The 11,075-nt window shown below is 38.0% G+C and overlaps 1 long non-coding RNA gene across 1 annotated transcript; it reads right to left on the reverse strand.

Moving 5' to 3' along the window:
• Positions 1–5,638: 5,638 nt before the first annotated feature.
• LOC109212997 lies at positions 5,639–10,099 on the reverse strand. The gene is made up of 2 exons (XR_002065936.1): positions 9,626–10,099; positions 5,639–6,009 (listed from the first exon to the last, which is right to left on the reverse strand). It is a non-coding gene; the product is annotated as an uncharacterized LOC109212997 (long non-coding RNA).
• Between the last annotated feature and the right edge of the window lie 976 nt (positions 10,100–11,075).

Genomic DNA, 11,075 nt, shown 5'->3' on the forward strand with positions numbered 1-11,075 from the left:
CCCCTCTAGGGCGACCTCAAGTTGCCTGAGCCCTACCCCGAGCTGGCTGGGCGGGTGGTGAAATAACTGGTGTCGAAGTCACCGCCTGACCCCTCTGCTGAACTAGACCTCCAAAGCGACGGGGACACTGTCTCCATACATGCCCAAACTCCCTGCACTCGAAGCAACTCCCTGCTGGTGGTGGGGACTGAATCAGGCCTCGAAAACCCGAATAACTGCTGGAAGGACCTGGCACAGAGAACCCTGAACCGATGGAGCACGGGATGAACTCTAAGTTGGGAGAACACTAAGAGATGGATGACCCGGAAGGGCGCTGTATGAACCACGGCTAGCTAATACGCCACGATGAACCGGACGAGCCATCTGAGCGGGCCTATAAGACTGACCCCTGCTGTGGTAGGACTGCCCTAGAAGGAAAACCGCTGAAACCACCCGAACCATGAGGCCACTTGGCCTCCCTCTCTTCACGCTCCTGACTACGGACCAACTCTAGTCATAAAAAAATGCAATCCATAGCTGAGGCCATTAACGAACCTCCTAATACTCTCCCTCTCTGTGGGAACCAACCAAATCGCATGACGAGCCAACTCTAAAAATCTCATCTCGTACTGGGTCATGGACATACCCTTCTGGCATAGCTGCCCAAAGCACCTACGCAACTCCTCCCTGCGGGTCGGTGGCACAAACTTCTCCAAGAAGAGGACAGAGAACTCGTTCCATGAAAGTGGTGCAACATTGGCTGGCCCGCTCTGCTCATAGGCCTCCCACCATCTAAAGGATGCCGCCGTCAACTGAAAAGTAGTAAATGAGACCCCACTAGTCTCCAGAATACCCGCCATGCGAAGAATTCGCTGGCACCTATCCAAAAGGTCCTGAGCATCCTCTAACTCAGTCTTTTCTGCTCCTTATTACTCATAATGGGACCCACTTGGGCCTGAGCAACTGCAATCGGTTGGGCTGGTAGTGCCCGCGATGTTTGAAGTCCCTGCATCACCTTCTCTGGAGTACGAGCGGCGGGAGTCTGAGCACCTCCACTTGCCTGAGAAGTGGCTGGTACGGCCAAAACTGAAACCGCCTGAGCAAGGCTAGTGCAAACAGTCAATATCCGGGCCAAAGCCTCCTGAAGGCTTGGAACCACCATGGGAACAGCTGGTGCCTGAGTTGGTCCCACCGGCTCAACCACATATGGAATCTGCTCCTGAGCTAGAGCAAATGGTGGGTTTACAGGTGTTGCTCTAGCTGCTGTACGAGATGCACCTTAGCCTCTACCACAGCCCCGACCTCTTGTGGCCCTAGTTGGTGGTACTGGTGGCCGTCCGTCGATCCGATAGCACGTGTCCTCACCATCTGTGAATGAATAGAATAACAGATGTTTAGTCTCCGGAATCAACAAATTCGCACGATAAGATTACAAGAAAGCGAAGTTTTTTAATAGTTCGGTAGCCCCTCGAAGATAAGTACAGACGTCTCCGTACAAATCCGCAAGACTTTATTAAACCTACTCATGACTCGTGAGACCTATGTAATCTAGGCTCTGATACCAACTTGTCATGACCCAAATCTCACATGTCGTGATGGCGCATATCGCAAAACTAGGCAAGCCGACAATCACAATAAACCACACATCTTTAAGTTTGAAAACATAATAAAATAAGCTTAAGAGTAAAATCTCATAAATACTGATACAAAAATACCGTGACTCATTATAATATTCTCCAAAATTCGAGTGTCACTGAGTACATGAGCATCTAAATAACAACAAAGTCTGGCTGCTAAATACTTTGTCTAGGAAGATAGAACAGTAAAAGTAAATGAAAAGAAGGAGAGTCAAGGTCTGTGGACACCAATGCAGCTACCTCGATAGTCTCCGGCAGATAAAGCTCCAAAAGCTAACAGCCGTCGTACCCGAAAGTATCTGGATCTGCACACAAAGTGTAGAGCATAGTATGAGTACAACTGACCCAATGTACTCAATAAGTAACAAGACTAACCTTGGGCTGAAAGCAGTGACGAGCTCCAAAGGTGCAGTCCAAATACAGATCTCGGTAGTTCCGGGACTTCTCGACTCGCACATACCTTTGCGAGTGGGCTAATAGCCCGATGAAAGTTTCTTTATTTCTATAGGATTGGGTCATACGCCTCGGCAGTACTATGAAATATTATTATGGATCGAGTCGTACGACCTCAGTAGTATTATGATATGTATCTATGGATAGGGACGTACTACCTCGACAGTGTTATATAACACTATTCTTGTGGATCGAGCCGTACGACCTCAGTAGAATTCATGCGTAATATATGATAGGGAGTCAGAGCACATATGAGATTTCCTAACTTGAGATTTGACATTTTATTTGATATCGGTTATCCTTGTCTCCTTCGAGGCAGTTTATGATATTTGTTGATTTCGTAATTATTCTTATGTTGAGAATCATGTTATTTATATTTATTTGTTTCGTTGCTACTTGTTGTATTTTATACATGTCTACTTTTATGTACATTATTATTGGACTACTAGTAAGTGTCGGTGTCGACCCCTCATTACTAATTCTTCGAGACTAGACTAGATACTACTGGGTATGAATTGATTTACGTACTTATACTATGCTTCTGCACTAGCTGTGCAGGTACTAAGACATGTACATTAGGTGGTCACTCGAGTGCATAGTAGCATCAGCTAGAGACTTAGGGGTGAGCTGTTTTTCATACTTCGACCTGCAGCACGCAAAGTCTCCTTCCCCTATGTTTATATTATTTCGTCTATTTTTTATTCCTGATAGTAGTTATAGTGATTTTGTATATTCTACTAGATACCTATGCACTGGTGATATCGGGATTTGGAGATTTTTAGTAGATGTTCGTGATTGTACTTAATATTTATATCATTTCGTTTTATGTTTTGTTCATACTTCGTGACTTGGCAAGAATGAAAGTATTTTGCCATGGTTTCTAAACGTAACTCCGCTTTATTATTGTAATTCATGATTTTAAAAGTATTATGAAAAGTTGTTTGAGTTGATGGTTAATGGAAGCGTTGGGCGCCATCACGACCTAAGGTGGGAATTGAGTCGTGACACCAATTTTGGCGCCTAATTTGCTTTTTCACATACCTTCTCGTAATTGACATGATTGTTGGCATTTTTCAAATTTGGGTGCATATTTGAATTTCCCTATTCATGGCATTTTAATTAACTAGATAACTTCCAAAGCATGTTCACATTAATCTATGTTAATTAATAGAATAACTGTCAACAACTGCTCGGTTTGATCGAACTAAACCAATTGTTGTCAATAGACTCGAATGTAGTAAATGAGAAAAGTATTCCTCTTATTACAAGGGGGTTGATACCAAAACCAAAGGTTGAAAATATAATTATAAATAACACAACTACATTTGAAAAATGATAAAGTTTATTACAAGCATAACAGAGGGAATCTTCAGAAATAGCCGTGGGAATTGGATTTTGGGTTACCATAATTCTGTCATAGCCTACACCCCTGCCTACATGGAACTCTTAGGTCTCAAAGCTGACCTTCAACTTGCATTATTTGACAAAAAATTTGTTAATCTAGAGATTGAGACTGATGCAACAAATGTAATTTCTTTGCTCAATAATGATACTTGTTCTATTTACTCTAACTTGGTTACTGAGTGCAGGTCACTACTGAAGAAATTACAGAATCCGCCGATCCGGCGTAACTTCAGGGAAGGAAACAAGGTTGCACACTTTTTGGCCACTCAATGATCCAAGCAAGCAAATAGTACCACTCTCTATCTGATGGAACAGCCTCCAAACTCTCTTTTGAAAGCCATCCATGAAAATAAAATTGGATGCACAAAACGTAGGACAATATCTACTACTATAATTACCAAGTTAGTGGAACTTGGGAATCCTTTTGTAACTTGCACTACTAATGTAGACAATATGGTGGCTGAACCTATGAATAAGCCCAATGAGACTCTTTATCTATCTAATAGTACTAGTTAAGTAATGAAAAGTTCGTATTTAAATAAAAAAACAAGGGCAACAATAATAGAAAATAAATAAAGTTCATGAATAAATTACATGACTAACAACAAACTAATTCTCTTAAAAAAATTAATCTGAATTCTATAATAACTCTTTGCATGTGCATTTCTTGTTGTCAACTTTCTTGCAAATGGAATATTTACATTTTTTTTCCAGTCTAAGAAGATCGTGAAACACTTAGCCAGTGCTTACTCTTCTTTCTCCCCTTTTTGGTCTCGATGTCGGGCGGAAGTACTTCTGTCGACTTAATTGATACATGCTGTCACATTTCCTTTTCTACCCGAAAGGGTATGAGGGAGTTTTTCCAATTAAAATGACAATAATTAAAACGAGATTATTTATTCAAATTAAGAGTCGTCACTTGGGATAATTCATGGTGTCCCAAATCACCGGTTTAAATCCCGAATCGAGGAAGTTTGTCTCTGTTTTACAGTCCGCGAAACACAGAAATCCGAGTAAGGAATTCTGTTAACCCAGAAAAAGGTGTTAGGCATTCTCGGGTTCCGTGGTTTTAGCACGGTCGTTAACCTATTATTAATTGGCCTGATTTTCTGATTAATAACATATTTTATACCTATTGTGCATTTTTAGCTTTTTAACCGCTTTTAATTACTTATGGAATTATTTCTGGAACAAGTTACGATTGTCGTACACTTGTTTGTTTTGTACACATCGCGAATCGTGTCACGGGAACCGTACCCACGATCTACAACATGTTTATTTTTATTAAAGGTTCAAAGTTATAGTTGGGTCACATGAAATGTGCACCTGGATTTGGGAATTACGTATCACGACCATACCACGGAAACCGTACCCATAGCCGTGATGATTTAATTATAAGCACGCCTAAAGCAAACTACGAGTATTCATGGCTATTCTTAAAAATAATTTGAGATTATTGAGAGGCCACGAATTATGGAATTATTGTGGAAAAAAACGAAGTAAATTAGTTATGAAAAGCTGTACTAGCTTAATGATTTGTGGGTTAAACTCTTTGGCTTAAATCCTTTTGTCGTTTTGTAGTCACATAGCCCAAAGCCATTCTCAGAATTAATTCCAACAAACCATGTAATTCAGAATCCCACATCATTGGATATAACATGATCATCGTGAAAGGCATCCAGATCCTTATACCACACTATGATTGTCGCAACAAATCAAAGCAGACACAGGCGATTATAGTTGCTTCTGCTAAGCGAATATAAACTATGAAATTATCAGTTAACAAGCACAGATCTATCACATTCATGAAAGTATCCACCAGATCCAAATAAGAAGATTTATTACCATTTTTACCAAATTCCTAGACAACCCTTATCAGCCGATTTACCTATTGGTTTGATTCTATATAAATTTACATCATCACATAGTTTATGCAACGAAATAAAAGAAAATATTCAAACAAATAGACAACGGAAGAATAAAGGAACAAGTCTATGGATCGAAAACACAATTATTACAAAACTCAACCAATTACGGCTCAACGTCAATACTTAAATTAACCTCTTGTATACACACATTTAATCATGGATTTAGGCGCAAACAGCATGAGGAGAAATTCTGGATAGACAGTAATATTCAGACAGCATATATAGTTCAACACAACATTCAATCAACTGGTGATGACTCTGTGAAGCAGCAACACTATTTTATCAAGCTAATGTGAGTATGTGCAAGCTAAATGCAGGCTGAGGCAGTGCTGAACATTCGCACCAAACTCACAACTCTTACAAGATTAAAAAAAAAAAATAGGAGTGAAGAGTAACGTTCTTAAATACAAAATGAACTTAAGCAACAGATAAGTCAACAACTACTGATTCTTAACAGAATAACAAACCAAGAAGAAAACGAAATAACTTAAAGCTATATATGGATTAACAACTTGCACGTTTGTTTTCCATAACTCAATAACACACAGATTTCTTTTCATAATAGCGTAGTTCACATCTGATTGAAGTCCAAAATTCAAAAAGGATACCTGGAATCAAAAGTGAATTGAATAAGGAAATAAAGCTCAAGGATCAGCGAGTAACAGCGGGAAACAGTAAAACACAGCAGCAAGAACACAGCAGGGAGATCAAAATGCTACAGCTCTTGACTCAAATCAGCAAAACCCAGCAGATATGGAAAGAAACCATCAGGTTAAATAAAACAACACCAGCTGGAACATTTTTTCTTGTTTTTCTCTTTGGTTTGAGTTTAAAGAGGAGAAAAGATCAGAAAAATCAAAAGAGTAAGTCTATTTGTTTTGAAAGTTTTCTTTTTTCTAAAAATCTGTCTTAAAATTGATTTTTTTAAAGATGATGAAAAGGGAGCTGGATTTTTCAGAAAGGTTTTTCAGGTCTGATCTCGTGTCCCGGAAGAAAGAGGAGAGTACTATATACATGACATGAAATATGACATGTGCCCCTAAAGATAAGGGAATCATTCCCTTCAAAATCACCCTAAAAATCAGGAAAAAGTATATTTTCTTAACAGAAAATGGACAGCTGGCCATTTCTATTTAATTTCAGCAATTTTTAATTAGCAAATAGGGCCAGCTGTCCACACTCTAGAAGCTTCTAAATACCCTATCTGAAACCCTTATTTTTCATTTTCCAAATTACCCCCCTGAGCTCCTGTTTCGACCCATTTACCCCTCCCCAAATTTCAATCGATGCCAACAGAGTTAAAGTAGCACCAATGAACGAAAACCAAATTGACTAACACTCAAAAACCTGCTTTATAACTAATTATTCAATTAGGCAAACCATTAACAAATGATTAAAATCAGTAACATAGCTAAGTACTGAGATAACAAAACGATTTAAAAAAATTAAACTAAATAGGCTTGAATTAACCCAAATCAATAAACCCAAACGAACCCTAATTAAACAACTAGAAGATTGGAACAATGATGACTCTGAAACAAGAACAAGCAGATTAACGAACCTAAAAGAAAATACTGACTCAGACATGAAAACACAAAGAAGACAGTGGTGAAATTATCGTTTATGAATGAAAAAACATGCGAGACAGCTTGGTGCCCTACTCCACGCTAATTGACCACTCAAGTGTCTTTTCCTCCAAGGAATCCGGCCTTGCATGGAGTTTTGACCGGATTTTCTTGGAAGAAAAGACTCAGGAGAGTCCAAACCGTTAAGACAACATCGTAGACGAACTCTTCAAACTCGAACGCTGAGGAAATAACGGACTCAAGGGTTTTGAACAAACTGACCGCTTCTTAGATCTAAAATTTAGGGCTTTCTGGGGTGTTTTGGAAAGAACTAAGGCGAGATATGAGATGAGGAGAAAGGGGATTATGGGGTGTGATTTTCAGTGGGTTTGGAGGAGGCTGAGTGGTGGCTGCCGGTAGGGTTTGGTAGAGAATATGAGGGCGGCTAGGGTTGGGGCTTAGAGTGAGGGAGACGGGGAAATGGGGTTCGCTAGGGTTTGGGGGTGAGGTTCAGACAGTTATATGGGAGGGGGAAGTTAGTTCCCAGCTGTTGGATCATTGAAGATCAACGGTTGGGATTCAATTGGACAAAACGACGTCGTTTAAATAAAGGGGTGGAACTGGACCGAGTATGGGGAGCTGGGCTGGGGCGGATTGAGGCAAAATGGGCTATGGGAAAATCGTGCCCAAACGTTAAGACAACCCTTTTTTTCTTTTTCTTGATTTATTTAAAACTTCTAAAATTAAATTAAAACCTAAACTAAATCCTAATTAAAATCTAATATGTAAAATTAAAAATAATTATCTATTTTTAGCACTAAATAGTTAATTAACCTAAAACTAATGAAAGAAAAAGTACTAATTTGCAATTAAAAATAAAGTGCAAGAACGAACCAATATTTTTTGTGATTTTTTGTTTATATATTAAATGCAATTGAGACATAAAATGCAATGCATGAAATATTTTATATTTTTCATGATTTTAAAACATGCAACTAAATGCAACTAACAATTGTCAAGATATTCCTAAAAATTCTACAAAAATTAAAATGAACTAGAAAAATCTATTTTGTGATTTTGTAGGAATATTTTTGTCGGGCAAAAATCACAAGCTCACACATGCACCTATTCTTCTAACAGCTTGTTTGGATGGTTGTTACGTATCGTTTCATAATGTATCGTATCGTACTGTATTGTATTGTACTGTATTGTTTGATAAATACAATATTTGGATAGATTGTGTCGTTTTATCGTTTCATGATATCACACACCAGCAATATAAAGAATAAAATTGCAATATTATAAAGAAAAATTATGATACATGATAAAATTATTATATAAAAAGATAGGGTAAATGATAAAATAAAATTATTTAATAATAATGAAGGGTGAGACTGAGGGAAAAAGACAAGGTAACGACGCGACCACACCAAATCAGTCGTTACGTAAAGTAGCACATTTCGTTGTTATGTAACGATGGATTTAACGATACGATATAATAAAATTGAAGTAACAATCAAAACAAACATTGTATTTTAAGTAACAATACAATACAATATAATGGGTAACAACCATCCAAACAAGCTGTAAAGGGATTTGGATAAATGACTCCATCTTATGATCCGTCTATATTTTCCGGACTATACGAGTTTATTTTATTTTCACCAATATCATCCAAAGTACGAGTAACTCCACTTCAGCCATTTGTCACTATAATTTCTTATCTACTTCTAAAATTGGTGGATGTGGAGGTGATAGTGGCGGTATTGGTGGAGTTACGACATTTGAAGCTTGATGAGACCTTTTAAATGGAACTGCAGCCGCTTCTTCAAACTCTTCTTTAGTCACAAATATCTTCAAACAAGATCTCGTATTATCAATTTTAATATCAAGAAGGTACGAACACAAATCATTGTCATTCCTACTAAAGGAAGGGGGAATCTTGTCCCTCGTCGAGTTTCCTCTCCAAATCTCAAAATTCGATGAATTTGGCTTTGAGATAAGGAGGAAGAAGAGCAGGTCCAGTTGACCTCTATGCAGGAGTGAAAGAAAAAGCTAGCTTTAATGGAGGATTTTCACGGCATATTTGGAAAGAAATGTGTGTTAGGGAATGCAAGAAGAGTTTTTCTGCTTTTTTTTTTTAAATTCAATAATGGTAATAATAAATTTATATAGGTTCACCAATATGTAATAAATAGAATTTTGGGGCTGCAAGAAGAACTTTTCCTTTCACCTTTTCGTTAGCGGAAAAGGCCTAAAAATGCCACTCAACTTTCAGAAATGGTCTATCCATGCCATCCGTTAAAAAAAATGCTATTTCCATGCCACTGTCGTTACACCTTTGTCCCATCTATGCCATTATTTGACTAACGGCTCAAATTTCTTTTTATTTAAATTTTTATAGCACTCACATTTTCACGAGTCCTGTCGTCATTGGTCCGAATTAACCCATGCCCCACTTAATTTTAACCTTGGTTAGGTCCATCTAATTTTAACCTTACCCAAATAATTAACCCAACCCAACCCTTCCAAATCCCTCTATAGTCGTCTTCCCTAAATCAAAAATCCCTAAAACCTCCATTAAATTCAATGGAGGTTTTAGCATTCCTGACTTTGACCAAATTCTGGAAAGCGGATAAGACTACGTACAGATACGTACCTTAATAGTAACCAAATATGCAGGAAGGTTTACCACCCATGCTAACGTACTTGTACAGACCAACACCTAGAAATTTGCCGCCAAAATGACTCAAATATAAGCTTCAATTTCAGTATATTATTGCTCATAGAGATCTGAAATTTTCAGATGATATAGTTGCCTGAATCTTGTTGTTTGCAAATAGTTCCTCGGCCAATGATTTGTCTTTATCATTCAGTCCAGCATGGTGCAATCCAATTCAAAATTGTAAGGTGAGCTTCAAGTTCTGGTCTGTGACTTGAGAAAGAACCATCTGAAGTGCATCTTCTGGCATGTTTATGAACTGCCTCGGGTGCTCATCTGAAGCTGCAAACTTTGAATTTAGAAAGAAAACATAACAGATTAGGCAGAAATTAAATTTAATGGAGGTTTTAGGGATTTTTTATTTGGGGAAGACGACTGAAGAGGGATTTGGAAGGGTGGGGTTGGGTTAATTATTTGGGTAAGGTTAATATTAGATGGACCTAACCAAGGTTAAAATTAAGTGGGGCATGGGTTAATTCGGACCAATGATGACAGGACACGTGGAAATGTGAGTGTTATAAAAATTAAAAAAAAAATAAGCCGTTAGTCAAATAATGGCATAGATTGGTCAAAGTTGTAACGGCAGTGACATGGAAATAGTATTTTTTTAACGGATGGCATGTATAGACCATTTCTGAAAGTTGAGTGGCATTTTTAGGCCTTTTCCGTTTCGTTAATTCAAAACAAACATTAACACTAATTAAACAGGAAGGTCTTTTTGAACAATAATTAAAACTTGAATATGTTTTGACAATTTAAATTTAAAAAGGGGTCATATGGCTAACTCGCCCGTGTTTCTCCCTATTTCTTCATTTTATTAGTGTTCTAGTGAGTAGTTTTGCAAATGGGAGAATTCCTAGATGGTAATTGTAGGCATACAAAATTATTGAATTTAAATTTAATAAAATAATTTGGACTATATTAGTCCAAATAAATATTATGGGCTAATATACAATAACAACATACCCAGTATAATCCCACGGGTGGGGTCTGGGGAGGGTAGTCAGTACGCAGACCTTACCCCTACCTGGAGAGGTAGAGAGGTTGTTTCTGAAAGGCCCTCTGCTCAAGACAAGGTGGAAAGAAAGAATATGGGAGAAGAAGAGGAGGAAAGAGGGGGAGGGAGAGAAAAACTAGCATCAAACAATAACCATCAAGGAGCAACAATATCCAGTAAAAGGGAAGAAAAAATAGCATCAAATAGTAACAATCAGAGAGCAACAATCCCAGTAGCAATTTACAAAAACAAAGGACGTGGTTGCAAAGTACCAGATACAATAACAAACTAGAAGGAAGTAACTTTCAACCCACATCAAGAATATTACTAGTACTACTGGTGAACCTATGAAAAAATCGTAACTACCTGTCAACCGACCACCTTAATCCT

This window comes from Nicotiana attenuata, unplaced genomic scaffold (genome assembly GCF_001879085.1).
Source record: "Nicotiana attenuata strain UT unplaced genomic scaffold, NIATTr2, whole genome shotgun sequence".
In the NCBI taxonomy this organism is placed as follows: domain Eukaryota; kingdom Viridiplantae; phylum Streptophyta; class Magnoliopsida; order Solanales; family Solanaceae; genus Nicotiana; species Nicotiana attenuata.